This window comes from Oxyura jamaicensis, chromosome 1, assembly GCF_011077185.1.
Source record: "Oxyura jamaicensis isolate SHBP4307 breed ruddy duck chromosome 1, BPBGC_Ojam_1.0, whole genome shotgun sequence".
In the NCBI taxonomy this organism is placed as follows: domain Eukaryota; kingdom Metazoa; phylum Chordata; class Aves; order Anseriformes; family Anatidae; genus Oxyura; species Oxyura jamaicensis.
Genome location: NC_048893.1, coordinates 92,364,570 through 92,391,992, shown reverse-complemented (window position 1 = coordinate 92,391,992; position 27,423 = coordinate 92,364,570). Strand labels below are relative to the sequence as shown.

The following is a 27,423-nucleotide window of genomic DNA, read 5'->3' as shown; positions in this document are numbered from 1 at the left end:
CCTTGGGTCAAGCAATTCTTATCCATTAAGTAGGATATTTTGCAGATATAATTTCCTCCTCAGTTCTGTAGCCAACAGCAGCTCTGTTGTGAAAGATGCAACTCAACCAATCTCAGAAGGCCCACCAAATAGGGCTGTAAATGCAAACATTTCATATTCTCTTCTGCAAATACTCTGTTTGTCTCAGGAAAATGTAGTGTGAAAATTTGTTTTCCTGTATGTGACAAAATTGGTATTTCCCACTACAACATCAGATTTGGTTGATCTGAATTAAAATTTCAACCATTAAAACACCTTTATTCAGAGTTGTTTTTGTGTATAGGTAGTCCAAAACTTAATAGGACTCAGCTTAAAAATTTGCCTAATCAGCTTTTTTTTTTTTTTTTTTTCTCCAGTCATCACCAACACATGATAGATTGCTACTGTTATGATACCAAAAATGGAGAAAGTACCTATTTCCTAGTTATTTGTATTATCAAACTACTGAAAAGTTGCAAGGAAAAGGTATATCAAAGTTGAAATTTTGTTTCTGAGGGCTTTAAAGAGAAAAATAGAGCACCAATATTCACTCAATCCAGTCAGATTACTGCATCTACTTTGGAACTGGGAAATAATAGCAGTGTGGATAAAGAGATGTGAAAAATAATTTGGACAACACGGTCAGGGGAAAGAAATGCATTACAGATTGCTGCAAGATTTTCCTAAATGAATGCAATGTTCTAGCTCAACAGGCAGCTGTAGAAAGCATACAGTGAAGGAATCAGAATTTAGAAAGATTCCTGAAAAAGCTGGGGGCAATTACTAGAAGATAGTACACATTTGGATTTCTAAGCTGAACTGACACTAACATGCCAAGGTAAAGAAAAAAGAAAAGAAAAACAGAACCAAACCAACCACCACCACCAAAATACAACAGTGGAATCAAAGAGTCTTTCTTGAGAAAAGACCGACACTCATCAGAAATGACATAAAACAAGAAACTGACATAAGATTAAAGAAGATGCTCTGCAGAAGGTATGTGAAAAAAATCCAGGGGACTTGCCAGATTTGTGGAGGGGAAAGTTTTATTGAAACACAGGATATGGACATAGTGTACTCTGCCATTTTTATGGACATGCTTTCTCCAGTGTGACTCCACTTTAAATAATACTTGGCTTTAAGAAGGCAGTTTGGTGACTTATTACCGTTGCCCAGAACAGAAAAGAACTGTGGCATATACAGAAGTAAAAGCTGCTGAGATAAATCACAGCTAGTGCCAAGACTGTAACCTCCGTCGCCACTTAAGAATGGAGAACCACACAGACTCCTTCAGAGGAATATGATAGCCTGAGATCTGCGACCCAGAGGAGACAACATTCACTGAAAGACAGAAGATAGGGTCAGACCATCTATAGAACAGGTCCAGATTGCTGTTGCTCTTGTGGTTTTTGTTTCTTCTTTTAATTAAATTTGCAAATTGTAACATTTCTACGTTTGCTGTTTTGTAAATTTCAAGGGCATTTATATATTAAAGGGCACCTGCCTTTTAGCTTTTCCTAGGAAAGCTGTGAAAGGTTCTAGTGAGTTTTGGAACATTCAGATAATTAAGGCAGCATCTTCTATTATTTTATATAGAATCAAACATTCTGTCTCAAATTGAATAATTGAGATTTTGCCTTTTTTTAATGAAGCAATCTGAACTGGATTTGTCAGATAAGCAAATATTATTTATATTCCTTTCACATGTTTAATTTAAACCTTTTGCAAAGGAGACAGATAAACTTCTAAAGCCTCTAAGAAACCTAAGCTCATGACCTCCAAGCTATTTTGTTTCTTCCAAGAGGAAACAAAAGGTTGCTTAGTAAAATGTTAGGAAGGGGACTCCATTTTTAAAGGATGTTACTTGCACTAGAGTTATAATGGAGCTATGCCACACCTACTTAGAGACCAGGGCCAAACACTGCTCTCAGTTACAGCAGTTTAAATCCTTGGAGGCCTTTATTACTAGGAAAATGGAGTAAGATTTCAGTGAAATCAATTTTTAAAAGCACTAGGAGTTTGCTGTTGACCTCAGTTACAGCAATCTCTGCAGCTTTGCAAAAACATGCTCTCTCTCTCTTAAATCTGGCTGACGCCATTGATGAATTGTGCTGTAAAATTTACTGCTTCAGTCCCTTAATACACAGAAGCTGCTGCTTATGTTTCTGGACGATGAAATAACCTGTGAAAAGAAAGAATATTTCAGGCAAGTGAGCAGTCATTCTGAACTAACTGCTCAAATGTTTGAACAAAAATACAGGTATATTGCTAGTGTCTGGCCTCTTCTCATATCCTTCGGCATTAGATTAACCCAGAGCAGAACTGGAGATTTCAGAAAATGCACTGGGCCAATTTGTACCAACTCCATGTCTTTACAGGCTATTAAGCAAGAAAAAAAAAAAAAAAAAAAAAAAAAAAGCTTGCTCATTCTCATGCAACTGGAGATGAAATGACTACATTACCTTGCTAAGCAATATTGTCATATATATAATATATATACACACAGTCATTGGCTGCATTATTTCTTTTGCTCTATATGTAGTACTTTAACTCTGCAGTTTCAATTGTATTTTTTTTTGTATTTGTTTTATTTTTATTTATTCTTGTATTATTGCATAATGGGATCCTTGCCCACAAATAAAACACACCATAGTATAACAGGGTAAATCAAGCAAGAACTATTTCACTCCTTCAAACATTACTTGTTCTGTGCATTCTCAGAGCCTTCAGGCTTTCTAACTAATGCAGAGTGAAATAAATCTGGGTTTCATGGCTTTCCAATAAGGTAATATTAGTTCCACAATATCAATATATTTACATTTTCTCTCTCTTTTTTCTCCTATAGCTTTTGTATCCATAAAGGATTGTCCTTTATGGCACCTCATACCACGAGGATCAGTGGTAATACTCAAATATCTTATCCAGTACACATATATCAATACTGCATATCTGAAGTTCCCAAGTCTTTTTATTTTTATCATGTCTCTGTTTGCCATCAAATCATCATGTGCACTCTGACCTGCATGCATGACATGTTTTAATAGACAGAAGGAGGAAAACAGTTCTTTCTGGTACCATCTGGGGTTCTTTTTCAGTTACTTTCCTCCTAGCTGCCTAAATCTTGATTCTTCTTTTTTTTCACAGCATCTCCCTGAGCTTCTTCACTCAGCTTCAGGTTTCTTCACCTTTCAAGCCTCTACCTTTGTCACGCATTCCAGACAATGCTGCTGTAAAGCTCAAGAGAGTTTTTTTTTTTTTTCCTGTTCTCATTCTGCTTTGAGTGCACTGCAATTACAACAGGATATGAACTATCCTCCACTGTTATAGATGTGTTCAATTTTCTCTCTGTTAGTAGAAGTCTTTTCCCATCACTTTGGCCTGACAAACGTGACATTCACACATTGATTGTATATGTCTGCTTTACGCAGCATAGCAAATGACTTTCCCTTATCCTGACTTGAATTTTAGATGAGTTTTTTGCACTACTGAATATTCCATTCCATCAATAATTGCAGAACAATTATCTCATTTGTGATTTTTTCCCCAACTGCTGAACAAATCCATGGATCTTACGGTATATGACATAGTAAATGTAAGGTTTTAAACTAATACATTGTTCTGGAGACTTGCCTTGCTGTGTCTATCAGCCTGCACACACACCAATGACTTCCACAGGGCTGCAAATTCTCTAAAGGGAATACAGTTCGCCTTCTGCATTGTCAAGTACCGAGTTTTCTCTGAAAGTAGTTACGTGGTTCTGTGACACTAAATGTTACAAAAATTGAGTCTTAATCTTAAAAGCCAAGATGAAAAATAGATTTCTATCATAAAACCTCGTCACTGTCTCACCTGATTTTCCTATCACTTGCCTTACTACAAAATGCTTTATAAATCACGATGTTTTCTAGAGGCAAAGGCCAATCATATCACAGAATATTTTCCTTTTATCTCAGGGGGATCTCAAACATCATCTCTTTTGTCAGCTGCTATTTTGGGCAATGAATCATGGGTGCCATTTACTGTATCACACAGCTCTTCATTTTGGACTTTCGATCTCGAGTGTAAATATCAGGTCTCACTTGAACTTGCTTGTCCATTTCTGCCATTTCATTATTTTTTTTTTTGTAAACTTTGAAATGAAAAAGAAAATGGTAGTGCTACCAGCCTGATTTCAGATATCAAAGAAAGATGGCACAGAAAGTTTGTTTTCCTAGTCTGTAGGCTCTACTCCCTTTCACACACTGAAAGATTAGCCTAAACTCTTCTGCCTAAAGAATTCCCCAAGTCCTTGAACGTTTAGATGCAAAGCTGTCTTTGACCTGTGCTTCTTATTTTTGCACCAGATCATCCTAAACCTGAACAGATGATCTGATTTACAAAATGAATATGCACAAATAAAAAAGCAAACCTTACTAAAGAATACTTGGGTGTATGTGAATAAATATATATATATATTTTTTTCCTGAAGCTTATGATGTCAAATACAGGGCATATGACATCAGATTTGATGCCAGGAATATGACCTTGGTATTTCAAACTCAGGAGATATGTTGGTGTTTTTGACGGACATTTTCTGTATTTCAGTAGCCTTGTGTTTTTGCTTAATTCATTGTCCATTGCATTAGATTTTATGTGCATTGAAATAAAAGTAGATTAATAACGAGACTATTTAAATCCCCCTGTACTCCTAAAAGTTGCAAGAATTAACTGAATATACTGAAACTTCGTTTGTTTTCCCCTTTTTACACATAAGAGGAGAGGAAAATGAGTTACCCATGCATTTTTTTTATTTTTTCATATTTATACAGAATTGACAAAAATGAAAGATTGAGGCAACTGTTATTCACTGGACATATACTACTTTATGGTCAACAGAAAAATGAGTATAGTGAAATTGTGACAGAAGGTTTTCTTTGTGTAACACAAAGTAGGGGAATAAACAAGTATAAGTGAAGAAAATTAGCGTTGTTGTCTCTCAACATGTATTTTGAGAATTATAGCCTTTGTAGTTTAAGGTAGCCATTTCAATATTGAGGCAAAACTTACACTCCAAAAGACCCTAATGGGTCTGAAAGATAAACAAGACTTCATCAGAAGCAAGGAAGTGGTTACAAATCCACTACATAAGTTAAAAGGCGCGTTGGAACCAAAAACAATTAAAATACGTTTCCTATGAAGTGTGGCTGTATTTCACATTTATCTCCAGTGGAGGTTGCAGACTGATATAAATATCTACGTGTTGTTTCTCTGTCTCACTCAGTTTTATTGTTGATCAATCACTGAATACTCTTCATGCATAAATATATTCCTGGCAGTGCTTTAGCTATAGATTTTTCCATTATTATTTTTCAATTCCTTCTTGTGCTACCTTCATATAGTCCTAGTCCTTTTCACTGTGCTTGCTGGAATTAAATTGGTGGTGTCAGATTTTCTTTTTTCACAGAAAGGAATAACTTCTTTTCATAATGTTTTTATCATTTCACCACACCGCCCCAGCAACACATCCCTACAGGTACAAACATGAATATAAACAGCATATACAATCACTCTACCCCTTTTGCATTATAGCAGTGCCTAGAGATACCAGCCAAGAACAACATCCTTTGGAGCTGTGATCTCTGAGAATATAGTCTTCAACCACCAAGTCCTTGCTATCAACCTAATAAGATAAACAACGTGCAGAGAATAAATGAAAGAGAAAAGCACAAACACTAGTTCATTGCTACATTGCAGATGGAAACTAGATTCTTGAAAATCCATTCCTCTGTCTCTTTTGGTCCAATCCATTACTAGGTCTTCTACCCTTACTAAGCACAACCCTGTTAAAACACTCACTAATCACAGAAGCTCAGGTTAGGAACATTCCTGGGGGAAAAGCAACAACAACAAAAACTATCATAGGGGTAAGATACCACTTTGATGATGTCTCTCAGAACAAAGAAATAAAGATCAAAATTTTGATAGCTGTCTACAGCAGGGTTCTGCAAGGATCCCCAGTTAAGCATGGGAGGAACTGGGGAGATGCTAGCACTCACTGGTAGCAAATATCATCTTTCAGGTGATGACTATCAAAGAAATAAAGTTTTGAAATTTTGGTTGGCAATAGTTTTTTTATTATTATTATTTTATATATATACATATATACATACAGCAATGCTTTTTTATAGCTAAACTATTACGATTCTAACAGGGGCCATGAAGGGAAATAACAGCTTGATGTATTTTGTTGTTGTTGTTGTTTTGTTTTTTCTTCCTACTGCTTTCTAAGATCTGATACCTTGCACTAGCAAATAACACTTGCAGCTGTCGGCAGAATTGAGAATAGTTGCAGACAGAGTTTTGCAGGAAAGATTAAATGAGGAGCTATCTGTTCCTGTACTATTATTCAATTCACTCATTTGCTTCTTTTAAATATCCTTGAATCTTTTCAGAAAGTCCTGAGCTTTCAAATAATAGGTTGTTTAAATATCACATTTTGAGAGCCTGGCTGTCTGCATAGTCACTCCAGTTTTGCAAGGCCTCTGAGAGAGGTTGCTGGAAAAAACTGAGCCAGGTAAGCTGCTGGGTTGAGCATCTCTGAAATGCCTGTTAATTCCTTCAACAGCCACTGGGAGGCCAAGAAGAGCGCACAGACTGTCGGACAGTTGCGAAGGGGAAAACAAACGACCAAATTCAACAGGTCGAAACGAGCAACCCTGAAAGTGTACCATGCACATGCCAAGCTCTCTTGCCCCCACAACACCTAGCTGCCTTAGGAAAAGCAACGCAAAGCTGAAGCTGCTATCCCATTAGTAGTTAACCACCACAAATAAGGATTTATTCTGCAACATGCCATGCATGGGATTTTTATGTTACTGTAAGTCCTGGGGCACAGCTGTTAGGGACTTGGCAAGCATGACTTAGACCAATTTTGTAACACAGTATAATTATTCTGAAAAAGAACTATTGCAAAAAAAAAAAAGAGACAAAAAAGGAAGAAAAATGGAATATCAAATTGAAACAATAACAGGCATAGGAATCTTTCCGGCAGTACTCCTGCACCTTCCCTGTTAATTTTTGATGGATCACTTCAACTGTCATTCTTGCATGATAAGGTGTAGAAATTTCCAGTGTAGTAATGCTGTAGCAAACCAGAGTCCTACTGAAAACGCCTGACCTGGAAAAGTTAAAAAAAAAAAAAAAAAAAAAAAAAAGTACTCTTAACAGTGAAATGCAGTTAGCCAGGGAGATTTCACAGCTGTAGCAAAAAGGGCTAGAATTTCAGCCAGTCATTACTACTCAAAGCCATCAAAAAGCAGCCAGCTAACTCCAAGGAGCCAGCTCTGGTCTGCTGACGTGCATTTCCCAGAGAATTGAACACCTGCGTCTCCATCTCATTTGCACTAGTGAGTACCAGTCAATCCAGTGAAAGCAATACTCCAGGATACCCATACTGGGAGGCAACACAACCATTCATTCAATGCCCTGTACCTCCAGTCCTATCAAGCAGCCTGCCTGTGGCAATACCGTAAGGCACAGATGAGCCTGACCCTGTGCTCCCTGTAGGCCACTGAGAAGTCAGGACATGGCTAAAGGGTAAACTCCAGCCCCAAGCATGTGAGATGCTCCACAGGAACTGACTGCTGAGCTTCAGGCTGGCTGGGTATCTGAGCTGATATGTGTCTGAGCCTATATTCTTCCTGAGGTTGTCAAGTCAGCTCTTAACATCAAATCCTCTATGAACATTTCTGCTGTTTTATCAACAACATATGTCCTTGTTAGGGAAGGGCACCCTAAATTGAGCCTCCCTGACAGGACACCTTGCGGGCCTCTACAACAGCCAAATCTCAGTTTCACACTACTGTTTCTGCACAGCTTTAAACACTCTTTTGATGGGCAACTTGAGAAGACAAGGACAACCATCTACAGCCAGAATCGCAGACTACACAGATTTGCTGAATCAGTGCCATACAAGTCAATACCTGAAATGTTTTCCTTGAGAAGATGAAAATGAGATGAAAATCCAGAGGTTTCTGGCAGGTGGAACAATTTTCCCCACAGGGAAGAGGTACAGTGAGCTTGAATATGTATTGCTGAAATACAACAAAGGTATTCAATTAATTTTCACAAGTCAGTATCAATTTCTAAACTTCTATTGAGATACTGTAAATAACACTTTGCAAGCCTATTAATTTAATAGCTCTGATATTCATTCTATTTCATCATGTGTTTCCTAGGCTTTTATTCATTTTGATTTGTTTTTTCCTCCTCAAATATTATTTTAAATAGCTTTCACTAAATTGCTGCATAATAAGTGAACCATTTTGTTCTTATTCACAGAAGCTCAGCAAAAGCTTAACAAATAATAAACCTGATAAAAGGATAGATGAAATGCATACCAAAATCCAGGGGGTTATTCTGTTAGCAGCACCACTTAACTTCAAGCTAAATCTCATCAGACAGCTTCATATCAAGCTGTTGGCCAATGGATTAAGGCCATCATCAAAGCCTAGTATGTATTGAAATTCTGTTTTTACCATCATCAATCCTTCCTGACTATAAGCGTGTAATATGTAATTTTGTTATATGTTATTTAGCCATCCAGCTCTGAAAGGTAAGAGGGCCATTTTATGGCTTTCAACTTTGCTGGCTGAGCTAGAATTAAAATTAATTGTTAACAAGAAAACAGAATACGTAATGATCAAGGCAGAGTCCAAAATAAATTATGATGTTTATGTTCATGCGCCTATAGTTGGGAGAGTGAATGTGACTGAACAAGGCAATTACCTTTAATTTGGAAGGGCTAGGGTCATGTCCATCACAGCTAGTTAACAATATTGATTAACAAGATAAGAAGCAGAATAACCCCCTTGAATGGGGTTTTTATAGATTTTGCAGAGAATTCCTATAGCATATTTCAAAAGGAAAATAACAGGACTGGTGGTACAGTAACTCCAACCAAGCAAGATTTCAAAAAAGCTATTCTGAAGAACATTCCTCCTCGATCAATCTGCTTTTGTTAATATGGAATAATTGTTAAGCTAAGTAAACATACAAGAACATTCCATAAGTGTGTCTGACATACGCAGGGAAAACACTCTTTGATCCTTGAAGCAAAGGGATTCCAGGCCCAAACTTTGCAGGGCTGAAGAAAAAGACAAATTAAAATCTGATTGACTGCAAGTGATTAAGGAAAATGCAGATTTGCCATAAGGAGTTCTGAACTAACATCAAAATGGTTGTCTAAAAATGACTCAACATAATCCCTGGTTTAACTCAATAACAGTCAGAGGAATCAAATTATGAATTTTTTTGTCTTTGAGATATTATGAAAGAGAAATTCAGACATACATATGTTTCCTCTCTCTCACTTGCTTAGGCTTGCTGCTCCACATGTTTCACAGTAGACAAGTTCTCAATCTGTGAGATGTCCTACTATTTTCAAAATAAAAGTTGGTTTTTAACCTGCCTCTCTCTCTCTCTCTCTCTCTCTTATTTGTACACTCTCACAACACAGTGATTGATCCCCAAGTTTAGTGGCAAGCAACCAAGTGGATATCAAACATATGTGGTGCTTCTGAAGCCCCAGAGCCAAACTGCAAATTGGAAATGCGCTCCTGGTTACTCCATCAACAAAAGAGATCCTTGATGTACAATTCCACTCATCATTCCTCTTAAGTCATTATCAGACAGCTGAGATGAGACAACAACGAATGAACATGTGCCTGATTGTTAGCATGTCAGACATACATTATTAAAAACAGTAGGGGCAAGAAAAAAGATGAGAGGGAAAGCATTTACTACTTTGTTCAGATATTGGAAAGCTTATTTTGGAAGAAAAGCATTCTAGGACTCACTGACAAAGATATAAGGACTTTCTGCAATTAAGGCACCCAAAACTTCAGTGTATTTTGGATAACGAAGTTTTCAACTATCTTCTGTTCTTTATTAAAGGAATATATATGCTAGTCTCATCTGAATTAGAAGTGTACTCTCCCACTTGGAGTAATTGTTCCTACGTCCTAATATTACTTTTCATTTATTAAAGAAAAAGAAACCAAACAGAAGCAAACTTATTTTGACCTTGTCTATAAAACACAAAGGCTAAGTCACATTCAAAATCATCTCATATTTGCTATTTAAAGAATGAATGCAAAGCCTCCAAGTTTTTAAGGTATAAAGCAACCACAAATTGTTAATAACAATATTTAAATGGTTCTCTTAATGAAAACATTTACCAAGCATTTAACTGTATTGTTCACAACAGCTATGGTTGGGTTGATAATATCTGCTAACCTCATCGAGCCAAGAATTAGACCCTCTCAGAACATCTGCCTCAGGTGGCAGATACAGTAGAACAAATGCTAATGGAGGAAAAACCTCTCTACTCAAAATGCACAACTTTTCATTCACCCCTCCATTAAAAAGGTCTTTTTTTGTTGTTTTTTGTTTTTGTAGGACCAGGCAAATTCTTCAGAGAAGTTTACCTTAAAAAACACATACATTTTTGACAGTATGTAAGTAAAATAGCAAATAACGTGACCAAGAAAGAGATGTGCAACACTAAGACAAAGTATGTTTGTAAAGCATTTTACATAGACTGTCAAAACCTACAGAAAAAAATGAGAACTGACTACTGTCAAACACTGATACTGTTTTATACATACAGTATGCTGTAAGTTAAGGTTTGGCAGCAAGTTTCCCAACACACCACTTCTTTGCTTATAAACGTAAACTTCTAAAGACAATCAGTAAAATATGAACTATTTTAAACATACTATATTTTGTACTTGTAAACATTTTTACAATGAAATGACATCTCAAAGAATGGTGCTTTTGACAATAGTAATGACAAAGTTTGCAAATTTCAAAAGCATCTGAGGGCCCAGAAATAACTCACTAAAGATGCTTACACTGTAAACACAACTGAACAAGTGAAAGTTTATGTCAGTGCCATGAAGCTTACAATATAGACACAATGTGAATCCAATGTGTTCCATGTGAAACATAAATCATCACATACCTTTGTCATGGAAAAACAACAACACAAAAAACAACCCTCAAGGCAAAACTACAGATGGTTTCAACACTTTGAGAAGTTTAGTGCAGCATGTTATCTATGAATTTCCTAAAGACTCAAATCTGTGAGATAACAAGATATTAAGTTGTTAACATTCATTTTTTAAATACAAAACTTCCAAATGAACTGGTAAGCATCTTTAGGCCTTGAAATTAGTTTAAGACAGAAGAAGAAACATACTGAAAATCATCCCTCTCATACCCCAATTCAATGTTATTTCACAATTTCAAGAGTTGCTAATACCCATTGTTAAATATGTTCAAGATACAGGGACACAAAGACTATCATGCATTCAGTGGTCCTCCAGCTAGGATTTGGCTTTACATGAGTTTCTCAAACTAACCCTCTTAAGTGTTTATGGACAGTAGGAAGATTAAAATTAGAATGTAATCTATTATCATCATTTTTTGGTATCTGCTCAAGATCACATGAATTGAGATACCATCCCGGAGTTAACTTTAGTGGAATGACTTCTGTTGATATCAAAGGTTATAGCTGAGACTAGGTTCTCACCTACCAAAAACACTAAGTTCCTACTAAAAGGTAGTTTAACCAGTGAAGAACTGTAATCAGAGAAACGGTGATCTCTGTGGAGACTCCTGTGTGCACTGAATTAGGCTGGGGAGAACTTAGTCACAGTTATGGGTGCACATGAGAAAGGGAAGCATTGCCAGAACACTGGGAACTTTTGGAATAATTCTAGGAGATAATTGTAACACATGATTAAACCGTGCTATTGTTTATGCATCTTAATGCTTTCAACATTACCAAAAACAAAGCAAAACTTTTATTGTTTTTGTTTGCTTGTTTTTGCTAGGCACAGAAAATACTGTTTCTAACCAGATTAGTTGAATGCCAGAAGATATAAACTGCAGCATAACCACAGCATTCTTAAGCTCACAGTAGATCCCCCTTTCTTTGAATTTCCCAGGGCTGGATATTCTAGTGTTGACTTCTGCGGTTGAAATCAATAAACTGTCTCCCTTTCTTGTTTGCTTGTTTGCCCCTCTTCACAACGCTTTTGAAAAAATCTGTCTCTAGTAAACACCCCTGCATTCTTTTAGCCACCAAGTCTTTCATGCTTCTGTCAACAGAGAGAAGCTTTGAACAAAATCAATTATGTCAAGATTTTTATTCTTATCACTAGTAGTATTTATTAAGGGACAGCAAATTCCAAGGGACATTTCTGCTTTTATACAGAGGTGGTACATTTCATTCTAGCCATGTGGTACAGGATATTTGTGCCCACAGTGCAGTTGTCCTGCAAAAGTCAGATTTACAGAAAGGAGAGAAATTTCTTATTTTAAATCTGTTAATCAAGGGCCACAGTTTTGACTAAAGAAGCTTTGGTTCAGTAGGTGCATCTGCATCCAAAAAAAAAAAAACAACATTTGTACCTTTGCTTTTACTGGCAGATACAATAGAACCCATAAACTGTGAAGAAAGCCTATAAACTTGGTAACATGGGTACACAAATATCTGTGCATTCTTGTACCAAGGGGTACAGGTCTCCACCTCTCTGAAGACATAGCTTTAAGATCCAAAGAGGAATTGGAAGGAAAAAAAAAAAAAAAAAAAAGGTGTATTAAATAAATTCAGTAATATGCCAGCCCCGTTACCTATCTCATGATACTTCTTCATAGATTAAGTAATAAGCATCTTGTTAGGTGAGTGCTTATCTGCAGTTGTCAGGCTCTTTAATTTTCATTTATCAGGCCCACTTCTTTCCTCCTCTCCTTCACTGTCTTGCAATGTCCCTCCTGTGCTTCTTAGGGGCTGTGGCATTTCACATACAACACATGCTGGTGACAAATTACACGCTACACTGTTTTGCAGTTATTTTTCTAATCTGTTTCTCAGTTAAAAAACAGTACTAAATGGTAGTAATCTCCCTATGCTAAAGCAGAGTTTTTCATACATACTTCTGACTACTGAAATGCTGTTCACTATTTACATCCCTGTTTCATTTGATTACAACAGGGAAATTCAGCCAGGTGTAGGAGTTGGCTGCCTTAAGCAAATGACAGCTAGACAGTCCATATTAAAAGTGAGTCACCACTGCTGAAACTTCCACCTCCTTAATAGGGCCTGAAGGGAAAAAACAGTTGCATGGAGAAAGAGCTACTATACCTTGACTATCACAGAGGTTAATCCAGCCAGTTTACAAAGCTGCATAACTCAGCAGATATATATCTTCACTAGGTCCCAGATGCAGGACTGCTGGCACGATCTGAAGTACAAGGACCAAATGAGAGTTTGCTTGGGAAACAGAGATGCACTAGGCTTCTTTACAGTACCAGAATAAACAGGATCTGTTTGACAAACTTTGTGAATGCTGTCACAGCTTTAAAGATGTCATTATAAGCAACCAGATAATCAAGGCAAATCAACAGGCTTAAAGGAACCTGGGGCACTGGCCCAGGGCTACTGCAAGGCAGAATGTGGTTTGTGGAACTCTGAGAACCACAGAAGTAGGTTTCCTAATTCTTTGCTGTACCTCTCACCTAAGTGAAATAAAGGATTCTGGTATCTTGAATCAGGGTCATCCTTTGCACTTAGGAACTGGCTGTACCCATACTGGTAACTAAGAACACGTTGATTGAAATACCTAGATAATGCATACTGCTATACAAAGAAATTGGTAAATATAGTTTTAATTAATTAGAGCCTAAATACTTTTTAACCTTTCCAATACTAACCTGGATAGTTTCAATATTCTCGTAAATACATTGGTTCTATTTCTACCTCTTTAAAACTGCATTTATTATTCTCTGCAGAACACTGGAAAGCAATCCCCTTCCAGCTTTACAGGAATAAAAAAGGTACCTGCATAAATACTTTAATTCACAGTAAAACCATGACTCTAGTTGTGAAAACAGTGAAGCCAAATATGCCCTTAGAGCTCTATTGCTGAACACCTCCCCACCCATATTGTTCTTCATTGCTGCACAAAACGATCCTAATTTGCCTTTACATATTGGATTAGTTCAAACACAGAAGCCAAATAAAGGCAGGGTACTCCAATTAGTGCATTCAGTCACTCAAATGCACATTTGCATTGACCCCAAGAAGATTATATTCCTTATGCCACAGCTCACAGTTATGTTAGGAGTTGCCAAGAGAGGGATGAGAAAACATATATGCTTAGGACGTGTATATATATAATTATGTCACATTTATTTCACTTGCTACAGCTAGAGTCTGCCATAAGGCCACCAAATTCATTATGATCTCTGATTACTTCATAACATGATGAGAGGGAATAGATATGTGAAGGATCTTTCTTGTCCCAAAAGAACACTAGCACATCTGACACCCATGAAGAAGACACTGATGGATAAAAAGTCAGTTTGCTCTGAGGTGGAAAAGTCAAATGCATTTTGCTTGTTATGATTCCTTCATCTCTTTAAAGCATATTTACAAGATCTCCTCATTTACTGCTGACAGTTGCAAGGCTTGGGTCCTCAGAGAACCACGCAGCTTCTGCTGAGATGATGTCTTCATCACCAACTCCGTCTTTCAATTCTTAATCTTTACTTGTCCTTCTTAGTAATTAATTCAGAGCTCTTCTAGGACTATGTGCAGTATTGCCAACATCACAAGTCTTCAGTTACACTTCCAAAGTCCTAGAGGCTCCTCAAATATTTAAAAAAAAAAAAAAAAAAAAAAAATCTTAAATGCAGAAGCTTGTAACATCTATTTTCTAGGCTTGTTTTACACTCTGGAAATATATAGAGGAGTTTTCAGATTTTTTTTTTCTTTTTTAAATTTACATTTACTTCATGAATTTAAATAAAAATACAAAAAATAACTTGGAATGTAGAGGAAAATATGTTAAGACTCATAATATTAGCAGAGTCATCAAGACTGTAGTGAATTGTGATCATTCATGTTGCTAAGTCAGAAAAGCACTGTGTGAGCTGCATGAGATGCAAACTATGCTTCTTCAGCAGTACCATTGTCTCTGTGACAAAATAAATCCATTTGAAATGGTTATCAGAATATTTCATTATTATTACTGATATCACAGGCCAACATCATCACACACTTCCTGTGCTTTAGAATAATGATAATCTATCTCAGTTGATGGAGAGTTCACAATGCAGCAATAAGTTTATGTCACCTGGAGCTGGGCAATGACTGATTTCACAGCACAAAAACTATACCAATGTTAAGACACTTCCTGCAGAAGAACAACTTAGCTCTTGCAGAGATCCACATCCCACTATTGACAATGCTAATTGTTATGTGAGAGTGTATTTAAAGCTAACATTTAGTTACACAGTAGTGTCATTGATGAAGTTCTGCAAAAGCTCCTAAGGAGTTTAAGACTTGTTGACTCAAAACAGCTTTTGCGTGCTGAGATGGGTCCAGGTAACCATCAGCTCTGAGGTGCAGCTGTTAGGGACTTAGAAAACATGATTTAAACAAATAACAGAAAACTTGCTTTGAAAAAGAACAGAAGAGAACCCTTACTAAAAAAGCAAAATCCAATAGAAAAAAAGTATTCAGTTAAAAAGAGAAGCAAAAAAGAGGGAAAAATGAAATAATGAACTGAAACAGTAACAGAAGTGGGGCTGTGAATAACAGTCACAATGATTCCCCCTTATTGGAAAATATTACATGTGAAAGGATTCTCACAGAGATGTTTAAAAACTGCTTAAGTAGGCAGTACCATCAATATTCCTAAATAACTTTCATTTAGTCTGTCTTTTCTCTTTCACATCTCCTGTTGCCTACAGTGAGTTAGGTGTGGACAGTTCCTGCTGTCCTGAGTGAAATCACTCTGCAGTTGATAAGATTTCTTATCCACAGATTAAATTTATGATCTTGAGTTGGCATTTTCAAATACATCCAAGAATAAGCATCTAATTCCCCATGGGATTTTTCACAGAAACTTCAGCATACGTTCAGTTTGAACCACCAGATATATTCAAATCCACTTTAAAAGAGACAAAAAAAAAAAAAAAAAAAAAAAAAAGCGCAATGTTCCTATTACTTCATTATTTCTGCAAGAAATAATCTTTCCCAGCACTGATTCTATACCCTGTGCCAGATTTGACTGTGAACACAGAACAAAATAAGCTTCTTTTAGAGCTGATTTCAAGCAAGCAAAATCAAATATGAAAACAAACCAAGCATATAAATAGGTAGGAGAAAGAAAATCACCCAAATTCTGCTTTCAGGTATATATATTTTAGCAGCACAACATTTGTTTTGTCATTTGTTTCTCATAACTATTAAAACAACATTAAACTTTAAATCGTAACTCCACACAATAATTGCAATCAGTGTGTACTCTGGATGATGTCTCAACTTCAGAAACACAGAATATGTAGGCTTTGCAGAAAGGAAAATTCTATACATACTGTGATGTCTTTTTTTATATTTACATTTTTCCTCTTCTGATTTCACATAAGAATTACTAATTTTATGATACAGGTGTAACAGGTGTTCAGATAAAATTTTCTCCTGTCTGGAAAACCTTAAATCATAGCAAATATTGACAGCTGTCTCACATGTCTCTACTAGGTAGAAGGACAGCCAATAGTTGACATGACAACAACACTGAAAAACAGTAAGCTGTAAAACAGAATGCATAATGAATCTGATGACAAAAAGATGTGAAAGGGTAACAGCTCTGACCAATTAAAAAAAATCCCCACATCTTTGTAGTCATGAAGAACAGTTAATATTTACTGCCTTTTTTTATTTTTCCCTTCTTCATTTCCCAAGGAAAGTAAAGGAAACTTATTGAGGTAGCTTAACTTAAAAAAAAAAAAAAAAAAAAAAAAAAAAACAGTTTTAGTTTAGCCTTCCTCTGTTTACTCCAGCTAGGAAATGTTTTCCATTTAAGAATCTGATTAATAAATTTAATTTAATCCATTCTATATGCCTAAGGTAAGAAACACCACATTTTCATTTATTTATGAGTTATTTTTCCCAGATCCTGAAACTGGTGGCAAAAAATTGTAGTGGAATTAATTTTGAAGAAGCATCTGATTTATGTTACCCTTTAGAGCAAAGCCATCTCCTTCCCATGGCAAAGGCTGTTTTCATTGATACCTCCCATCTGCAAGAGCAAGTGACTTTTTTTTTTTCCTCCATTTGAAGGGAAAGCATTCTCAGTGATCTCTCACTTTTACATACTGGAACATATATATAAACTCTTAAATGTTATCATTTTAAGGACTCTCATACCGGTAAGGATTTTCTTTTTTTTTCTTTTTTTTTTTTTTTTAAAAAGGAAACAAAATATGTGTTGAGCTACAATCTTAAACTGGAAGGCCAGTTGGTTTAACTTTATGCCAGTTAGGAATACTACTGCTCTGATTATTGACACAGGTGAATACAGCTCATTTGGATGTCCCACTGCTTTTCCTCATGTATTTAAATAATGCTTCTATTACCTCATTTTATTATTATTATTATTTATTTATTTTGGTCACAGATTGCTTGTAGAAAAGTGTAAAGCCAATTTAGGTATTACATCACCCTCAAGTCACCACAAAAATCAAAATACAGTGTACAAGTCTACAGCTGTTCTTAGTAAGTTTTCCAGCTAACACCACTGCTTAAACTAAGAAGAGAAAACCCATATTAGTTTGTGTGTTGCTAGCCACACAGATAGCACAGATATGTGGGTCTCCCTGCAAGTGCTGTCCTTAGGTTTCAATTAAGTCAGAGTTGAGGGAATAAACTAATAGAGCTTGGATTCTCTATCACTTCACATCCAGCTTTAATTTCACCAATCACCTGTCTTAACCATCCTAACATTTTCTTCAGTAACAACATAGAAATGGGAGTCCTTTCTGTATTTCAATTTATTAGCCAGGGTGAAGCTATATAATGGACATCTTTAGACTCAGCCATAGAAAGTGACATTTTGCATGGCCCTTGTTCATGGTAAAACAAATTGGTGGAACCTGACTTCAATTAATGGATCTAGACATGGATTTGAAACTTGAGGTCTTGCTTTGCTAACTGTCAGTATCTATCTAATACTTGTGTGGAATGAAGAAAAACGTTCTGTTCACTCACAACTGTTTTCACTTTGGGTATATCACATATCTTATATCTCAGCTATAAACAATAAAGTTAGACACATAATTCTTGCACAAAATATTTGCATTTTTCCATAACTGTTTCAAATTTCAGCTTGTGCACTTCAGCCTGGAGTATATCTATATTCTCTCAATCTCATATTAAATTGAAAATATGCACATTTTCATTTTTACACTGCCAAGCTGTTTGCCCACACCAACATTCATGCTCAAATCAGCTGAAGTAATTTGTCAATTTACATCAAACCAATGATTTATAGTTCAATTGTCTTTAAAGGAATATACCTGTTTTGTGTCAATTGTTTTTAAATATTTTTTTTTAAAGTTCCTACCTTATTTTTCAAGACTATAAGTGTTTTTACATTAGTCCTTATCTAATGAGAAAGTCAAAATATTTCTTTTAGGTAATTACATACTTCTGTTCTCCATGAAAAAATATTCACCTTTGTTTGAAAATACTGCACTTCAAATACATCCTTACTTCGAAGCTAACTTTTCTATCAGCATGTATCACAATTCACTCTAGATGCCCTGCAACAGGAAGTAAAAACTGAAAATATGGTCAGATCCCATTGGAGGCGGTGACTGTTTACAGCACTGTAATGGTTAAGCAAACCTTCAGAATGAAGTAATGAATGCATTATTTTTCTCTTCTTTTTTTTTTCCAAATGTGACATTTGATGTTAACGATTTGATTACTAAAAACAATGCTTGTATGCCTGTAAATTGTAAAAGAGTCCTTGCTTTTAGAAGAATGATGACTAAAATACTGAAAAGGCAAAGTATTTTTTAAATGTGACACATCTCTTGTGTAGCTATTAGTCACTGCTAACAATCATTCCTTCAACTATAAATTGACAGTTGCCAGAAAAGAGATTGTCTTTTGTTCAAAATATCCTGTATAAATCTGTGAATTAAAAACAAAGCAAAACAAAAAAACCATCATCCATATCTGCTTAAGGCAGACAAATACATTTCATTCAATCATTTGCTGATTGGCAGATATGCCTAATATAACCTATCCTATATCACAACTAAGCTATCCTTCTCTTGGCAAAGGCTTACTCTTATAAATTCTTTTGTCCAGTTGCCAAAAGATACAAGCAAATGAAATTCCTTTAATTTCAGTGGAGCGTAACTCCAGTGCCTGCTGGAAAGAGCCAAAGAAGCAGTTTCAGATGTGTGAACGTTAAACAAAGATGCCAAATACATTTTGGGATGTTGGAGGGAACTCAATTAGAAATGAGAATCCAGAGGTGTGAATAGGTAAGTTTTGTACTATAGCAACATTTTTCCTCTTAGAAGTCATAAATTAATAGTATTTATTTTACAGTTGTAATTAAAATCTGTAAAGTCCTCCCTTCAGCTAGAAAAGCCAGAGATATGGGAATGTATCTGGAAGAGAGACTACATTTAAGACCAGTCCAGCCCTCTTTAATCAGTCTGCAAGAAGCTCCCAAGATCCCAAGAGGACTAAGTGATTATTCATTCATGAGAAGGAATCAGGGCTTTCTTGAGAAGCAGTGCTTATTCAAAACTTTCTCAAATACTTCTGCGACATCAGTATTTCCACACACCGAAGTAGGAAAAGGGTCCTAATTTACTTTATTTACAAAGGTGGGTGCAAATGGATGTGGATGTCTTGATTTCATGCCATCTACTCTTTCCTTTGTCTTTTTTTGACTCTCAGAAAATACACAGGTGTCACCTGAGGAAGGAAAGGTCATTCACATAGTTCAACGGTGAGCAGATTACCTCCGCTGCTAAAAGTACAAGGGAAAACCATTCTTATTCCCCTGGGTTAGCCAGGGAAAAATTACCCCATCTTGCCAAATTTCTTGACTTTTTCTGCCAAGGAGGTGAGTAAGTTGAGTAGAATGGAATCAAAATCCAAGCAAGTATGATGATGTTTCAACAAGAAGGCCCTGGATCCCTGGTTCTTGCAATCAGATTAGCAGTTCTGGATTAGAAACTCTGCAGAGGCAACGTGTCTGCCAGAGCCACTTGTCAGGAAATAATTTTATCATCATTTTCCTCTGTGCAATAAAGTAAGATAAGGGGGAGGACCCAATACAAACAGTCATCTCAGTTTTCTACAGTCTCAGGGCTATACCTAATCAGTATTGTCAGCCCTAGGCACACACAAATATTGAGACTGGCTTAAACTGAAACACACTGCCCGAGCGTCCAGGACAAAAAATTTGTTTTCCCTGCTTTCAGCTTGATTTTACACTTCCAAGTCTTTCTCTGAAGACAGAAGCTCATTTGTTTAAATGAAAAGATGAGATTTTTCCACTTAACAAATAGACTCAGAAATATAAACTTTAAGGGAAAAAAATCTCCACTGAATTTATATTACAGCAATGGTAACATGCATAACTTTCTGCACAATAGTCTTTCTAAATCCCTGCATATTCCAGAGGGCAGGGTATCACATTTGATACTTCAGCATTTCTAGAAAGCTACTCTTACACTGCACATTTTCGTTTGTCTTTAGAAGCATTACAACCTTCATTCTTTTTCAGTCTGCTGAGTGGTATATCAGAAAGCAGAGGATAGAAGGCACCAAGGACATATCAGTTTATATTCTCATACCCACACCTAAACTGGTGAAGATCTTCAGAAAAATCTTCAGACTCATTTATTTACTAAATGACAATTATTTACTAAATGACAATTCAGTTTACATACACCAGTAGCTCTTTCTTTTTTCTTTTTTTCTTTTTTTTTTTTTTTTTTTGAACAACTCAGTTAACACAGTTGACCCTGAGCCTTGTCCAGGATGATTTTTCCAGATGTCATCTCTAGCTAAAATGCAATGGGATGTGATGATAGTGCTCGCTGCACCCTATCACAGTCATTAATTCAGTCACAAGGAGCAGATATCCTTCCACCCAAGCTGTGCTCCAATGTGAGTGACTGGAAAGCAGCAGTGCTTGCTACCACACGGTGGAGAAGATAGTACTCCCATGTATTACTGAAAGGCTCCTTTCACAGTTCAGAAAGAGCAGTGTTCCACAGCTCAAACTTTTTATTGTATTTTATATAAAACTTTTTTTTAGTTTCTGTCTACTGTTTGAGTCAAACCCATCCAAAGGGCAGTAGGCTTTGAAATATATGACCTTCCTGGAGGAGGATGGCTGTTAGGTAAACAGACTGTCTTAACCAGATGCAAGAGCATGGAATAGATGCACTATTAAAAGGGATTCGGTACCATAGAGCCAACACTTTTCTGTGACAGTCCTCAACTGGACTTGGACACACAGAAAATAGTTTTAAGAAGCAGCTTTGACTCAGCTTGTTGGCCACCATCCTTTATGTCTATATGGAACAAGTTCTTGCTGTCTGTATGAAAAAATAACCTCTGCCAGGTCATCCTGCAGTTTCCTTTAACTCCTTTAGACAGTCAATGATGTTCCATATACATGAAAAAAGCCCATGATCTTCTTTAGCTCTGAATGCACCAGAAAGCTAGCAAAGTATTTATCACTTAATTCTCTAAATCATCAAAATACTAAGGTATGAAGCCATTCACATTTCTGTGATAAAGCATGTTCTACATCTTTTGTAATTTTTATGAAGTTATCATACTTCTGTTTACAGATGAGGGTTTAAGCAGAATATCTAAATTTGGAAGTAATTCAGATATTTAAACCAAATTTATCTCATACTTTCATATCTTTTCATGTTACCTAAGTGGTCACCACAGCGTTAACTGCAAAAACATGAAGTGCACAGAGCGTAAAGAATACCTTCTAAAAAGCTTTGGGTAGGTACATAAAGGAAGGGACAGGGCAGCGAGTTATTTCTAGGTGCTACTCTCCTGATACGTGAAGGCTTCTTTTTATTGTGTCACAGTAAAACAACCTCAAAGTGACCGAAGTCATAACCATATTATTTCAGGAGTGCTCTATGTTTCCAGAGCTAAGCAGTATAAAAAGGGAGTGTAGTCTAAATGAGAATCAAAGCCCCAGAATTCTTCAGTATTACGGCTTTCCATTTCTCTTCCCTTCTGTTTTTGAAAGATAGAGCATAGTATTAAAGAGTTGTATCTGCATATTACAAGCAATTACTGGGCAAAATGCTTTTCTTTGTTGAAGACATTGGAAAAACTTGCATTATCTCCAAAGCAAACAAATGCAGTACACTGTGAAAGTGAAGGGTGTTTTAAGAAGAAAAGGAAGACAAATTACATTAAGTAATTTAAAACATGTGCTCTTAAGAAAAAAAAGAGCACAACTCAAAGATTCATATTAATGTAATAAAATCTGACTTTCCTTCAAAGAATGTGTTAAAACCTTTACACATCTATCCACGGCACTAACATGTGGTAGAATACTTAATTTATCTCAGCTGTAATCCATACTGTCACAGACCCTTAAAGGCTTATTGTACTGTTACTGAAACCTGCAAGTTGCCCAGATGCAGAGAGCATCTTTCTGCACCAGACAATTGAGTGCAAGGAGGTTATTAGCAAATGCCATGACACAAGGCACATGTGTCTTAATCCATTTTTTTTTTTTTCTAGGAAGCTTTTACAGTTTCTGACCTTTGTGGTTTCTAAGAACATTGCATGACCCCAGTATCACAGGGGAAGACATTCTGGAGCATCAGAGTATAGTTTTTAAGTCTCTATAGTCTTTTTATTTAAGGTCTAGGTTATAACTTTCAGGGATATACTTGAATCATAGATGGTAAAGTTGACTTTACATCTATCTAATTGGTTTGAAAATAGTGCTTCACACAGAAGGTTTACAGCCCATTAAGACCATGTGTTTTCCTTCTAATATCCCCTCCTGTGCAGTACTAATTTCATTTTAACACTATGATTTGAAAACCACACATACAATTAGTTTCTATCAGGAATGAAAGCTCTTTCATTCAAGGTCAAATTATACAAAATCTATGAAGCAGGATAACAAGACAGTTTCAGTCCAAGAAAAAAATAGTCAAAGCTCTATTGTTTCATTTTTCCCCCTAATTCTGTCTAAGAAAAGTCTCATTTCAGTCTCAATTTTCTTCTGTAGTGTCATACCTCTACACATATTGGAATTCAGTTTTAGTGAAATTAACAGAAACTACCTACACAGAAAATTAGAAAATATAATGAAACACTGTTTTAGAACTTCACCAAAGAGCTCTCTCTCAGTTACTTCATGAATATTAAATAGCATTGATGTAACTAGTGTGGCATAAAGCAATCCAAGAGAGTACTGAGCGTTTTGTTTTCTTTTTAAGAAAATAACAACAACAAAACAAACAAACAAAAAAAAACCTTCCACCACAACAAAAGTTCAGGTAAAATTATACCTGCAGTGACAGCAGAGCTTTCTGGCTTGTTTCATTTGTCAAGTTAGTCACTCATTTAGACAAGTAAAGATAACATTCTATAGGAACTTCGAATTTCTTATTTTAGAAATCATTAAATTATTAAATTGCCACAGCAATTCTGAAAAACAGACGTGTATACATCTTACACTCTTTAAATTTTCCTGAATGAACTGTCATCTCCACTTTTAATGTTTCTCATATATCAGATCTTGCCAAGTCCTAGCAAGATGAAAGGTTTGATCACTCTCTTCCTCTTGATACATACAAATAAGTTTTAAAGATATATCTCTAATCTTCCTGAGGTAGGATACAAATGCATGTTGATAAAGTCATTTAGTACCTGTAAAGTAGAGAAGAGTTTAGAAGAGGACAGTGGAGAAGGATGGGGAAAAAATGACTGGGAGAAGGTAGCATGCACAGTGTAGGGATTTTAGTGGGAGGAAGAAAACAGGAAAGGACTGTAAACCCAGATTGGGTCAGATATATAAGTAAGTACTTCTACAACACACTTAAAAAAAAAAAAAAAAAAGGCATCTACCTAAATCTACATGTTTTTTTGTGTTTTTGTGTTTTTTTTTTTTTTTTTTTTTTTTTTTTTTTTTTTTTAAAGTAAAATTATGTAAATTGTCTAAGAGTCTCTTTAAAACCAGGAAATAATTATATTAGCTGCTTTGCATCCTTAGAATGCATTTTTCTCTTAGGGCTAAAGAGAGTGAGCACTGTAGCATCCTCTTAATCAACAGTTAATAATTGTTTCCAGTTGAGGCGGATAGGAATGGATAGGAGTTTTCAATTCACTCCCAAAGTTCACACCAGTTTAGGCTGAAGGAGACTAGATGCTGGAGGACATCTGAGAAAAGATGATGAATACATATGATCCTGAGTTCATTGAGGCAGAGGCTTTCTTGCATTTATGGTGATATTTTAAAGCATACTATAATTGTGTCTATTATTATTATTTTGTTCAGGGTATTGTTATCCAAGTTAAATAGGACCTTTGTTTGATAAAGATTCTTCTATCTTTTTTGCCACAAAGACAGCTCTGTTAACCTAGCTATGCACATATTGAAAACCTTATAAATTTACCATATATTCAAGAGAAAGCTGAAGTACTAAATCTCAAATCAATGAAAGTCCCATTTAGAATTTTAATATATGCTTTAAAGAGTCACTTGTCGTAACTGAAACTGAAGTTCTACTTCATGCCAAATTTCAATGTTTGCATTCATTTCAATGAAATGAATGTTAAATTCGGACTCAAACCTTCAAATGAATCATAGAACCATTAAGGTTGGAAAAGACCTCCAAGATATCTGGTCCAACCATCGCCCTACTACCAATGTCACCCATTAAACCATGTCCCTAAGCACCAGATCCAGCCTCTCCCTAAACACCCCCAGGGACAGTGACTCAACCACGTCCCTGAGCAAAGCAACCTGGGATTAAACAGCATGGAATGCAAGAATTTTTCAGTATTAAATGTAATTGAGGTGCAGTGGATTTTCAACAGTAAAACAACTCCATGGTTTCCCCATTAACTGAAGCACTAAGGAAAAAATATGAAAATAACCTTGCTCTTCTGCAAAGCACACCATGCATAATTCAAAGAAGTGCATAAGAGCGGTCTGTATAGCCCCAATTTAATGTCATATTCTGAATGGCTATAACATCACTTGATTACCTTCTCATTGAAAAGCTCAAACGGGATCAGGTCCCTGTAATTCTACACAAAATGCTAATTTGTATTATTCTTACTGTATTTATATTATTGCTCATCAAGTCCAAGTGAGTTAGCTTTTATAAAACTTTATGAAGTGCATACCTGAGAGTGGGACAACATAATCAAAGCTGAAGCCGAAGAAATAAAGAGAACGTGACTGTACATATACATTGTGATTTGTAACAGTACCCTCCTAATGTACCAGTGGGCCATTTTCTGCTTAGGGTCCCTTGCTGTTGTAATTACAAATGTCAATTGCACAACATTCTCAGCTGACTTACCACCATCTGAAGTGAATCCCAGACTTTTGCTTCCCTTCCTGATGGCACTGCATCATCGTGTTTTCTTGCTTGTGATTCAGCAATGGGCATGCAGGCTGTCAGCCACTGAGTGAATTTCACATTCTGTTCAAAGATACAATATTTTAAATTTTGTCTTCTACAACTTTGTGGTGCCAACTTCCCCTTCTTACTTTGGAAAAACGGTGGATGTGTGCCTTATTTCACCTTTCCCTGTGAATAAAAAATAGCACGCACATTACCCACTAAGTACATGCCTGCAATAGCAAAATACATTTCATTAATTGCTAAATAAGACCTATAGTTCATGTCTATTCCTTAGTTAATACATGCAGTGAATATTCTGTTTTACCTATACTGAAGATAAATAATGCAAATTAGTTTTGGGAAATATCATAGTTTATTTACATGTATTTTTGTACACCTGCTCTCTTTTACATATGCCCCGTGAGCTCCCTGAAAACTGCTGTATACTTACATAGTCAGTCTGTAAGAATGATAAAATGTGACTTATCTGATTAACCACAAATATGCATTACGGTTTAAATTCAGAATATTCATGATCAATCAACTCAGTAAATTGTATCTAGGAAAAGCTATTAATAAAAAATAGTTGAAGAGATGAGCTCAAGGAAATTGTGATCTGTTTGTGGTTATTCTATAAGTAGAAAAGAGGGACTAAAATCATTCAATATACTACTCCTGTTGGATTATTCGCTCTGCTCCACTGAGCACTCATAAGCACATTCAACTATTAAATTAGCGCTTCTAAGCTGTGCTATTTGTGTTGGCTATTTTTATACACAGCAGGCAATAATCATTGCTTAATGAAAGACTAGGCTTTAACACCAGGTGTGATTTTGTTGTTAGGAGATCTATTTTTCCTACTTTTTTTGTAGTTTTCATCCAAACCAGTTTTCATCCCCATCAGTACAACCTACTTTTGTCCTGAGGATCGCATGTTGAATGCTGATTCCAAGCTCAGCATGGTGTGCGGTACTTGATTTGCACTGATTGTCATAAAACGTAACACATAGCATTCTGTGAAGATGTGCAAGGAAAGTGTGATTTTTGTTATGTACCTTGAATTAGAGATCACTTCTAATTTTCAGTCTCTTCTATTATATTTCGGCTTTCCTTTGCAAGGAAAAGCTGAGCTCTGTTTAAAATATTGGTCTCTCAAAAATGCACCTGTAATAATGAAATAAAGGTATTCATGGTATTTACTGCCAGAACACTACACAAGAGAAGCAAATATTTTTTTTCCTATAGTAATGACAAACATTCAGCATATAAAGAGCTTAATTATATGTTATAAATGGCTGACTTTCTACTTTGCTATTCAACTATTCAAGCAGAAAGAACGCTGTAAAATCTTTTTTAAAAAAAAAAAAAAATCAAGGAAGAAAAACAACTCTGCACACTTTACAAGAGAAAGCCCTGTTCTGAGATAGTTACAAGATGGACATAAACTCCTACTACAGGCATTTTTTGGGCAAGAGACAAATAAACAAACAAGAACTACACATGATTGTGTTTGCCAGACTTGTGGTTTTTTGTTGTTGTTGTTCTGTAACTTAATGAACTTAAGTACAACCAGATCGAGCAAAAACATGCATTCTTTTTCCCAACAAAACACACGCAGATCCATTTCCTTTCATGCAAGATTTTTAGCCCAACACAGAGCAAGTACAGAGCACAGCCCTAAATATTCACTTTAATAAAATACCTTTACCAAAGACAAATATGAAACAAGCTGGGAGCATCACTTCACCTGCAGATTACACATTTCAAACTAGAGAGGCAACAATGTAAAATTGACACCAACTTTAAATATGTAAAATAGAATATTGTATTTTTTCTAAATAGAAAATCTCATCCAGGAAGCTGAAGACTAGAGTAGTCAAGGATGCAGGATAACTCTCGCACTTA

General features: G+C 35.9%; 1 long non-coding RNA gene across 1 annotated transcript; it reads right to left on the bottom strand.

Moving 5' to 3' along the window:
• Positions 1-1,949: 1,949 nt before the first annotated feature.
• On the bottom strand, positions 1,950-25,702 carry LOC118160454. The gene is made up of 3 exons (XR_004747507.1): positions 25,474-25,702; positions 13,208-13,307; positions 1,950-2,200 (listed from the first exon to the last, which is right to left on the bottom strand). It is a non-coding gene; the product is annotated as an uncharacterized LOC118160454 (long non-coding RNA).
• Between the last annotated feature and the right edge of the window lie 1,721 nt (positions 25,703-27,423).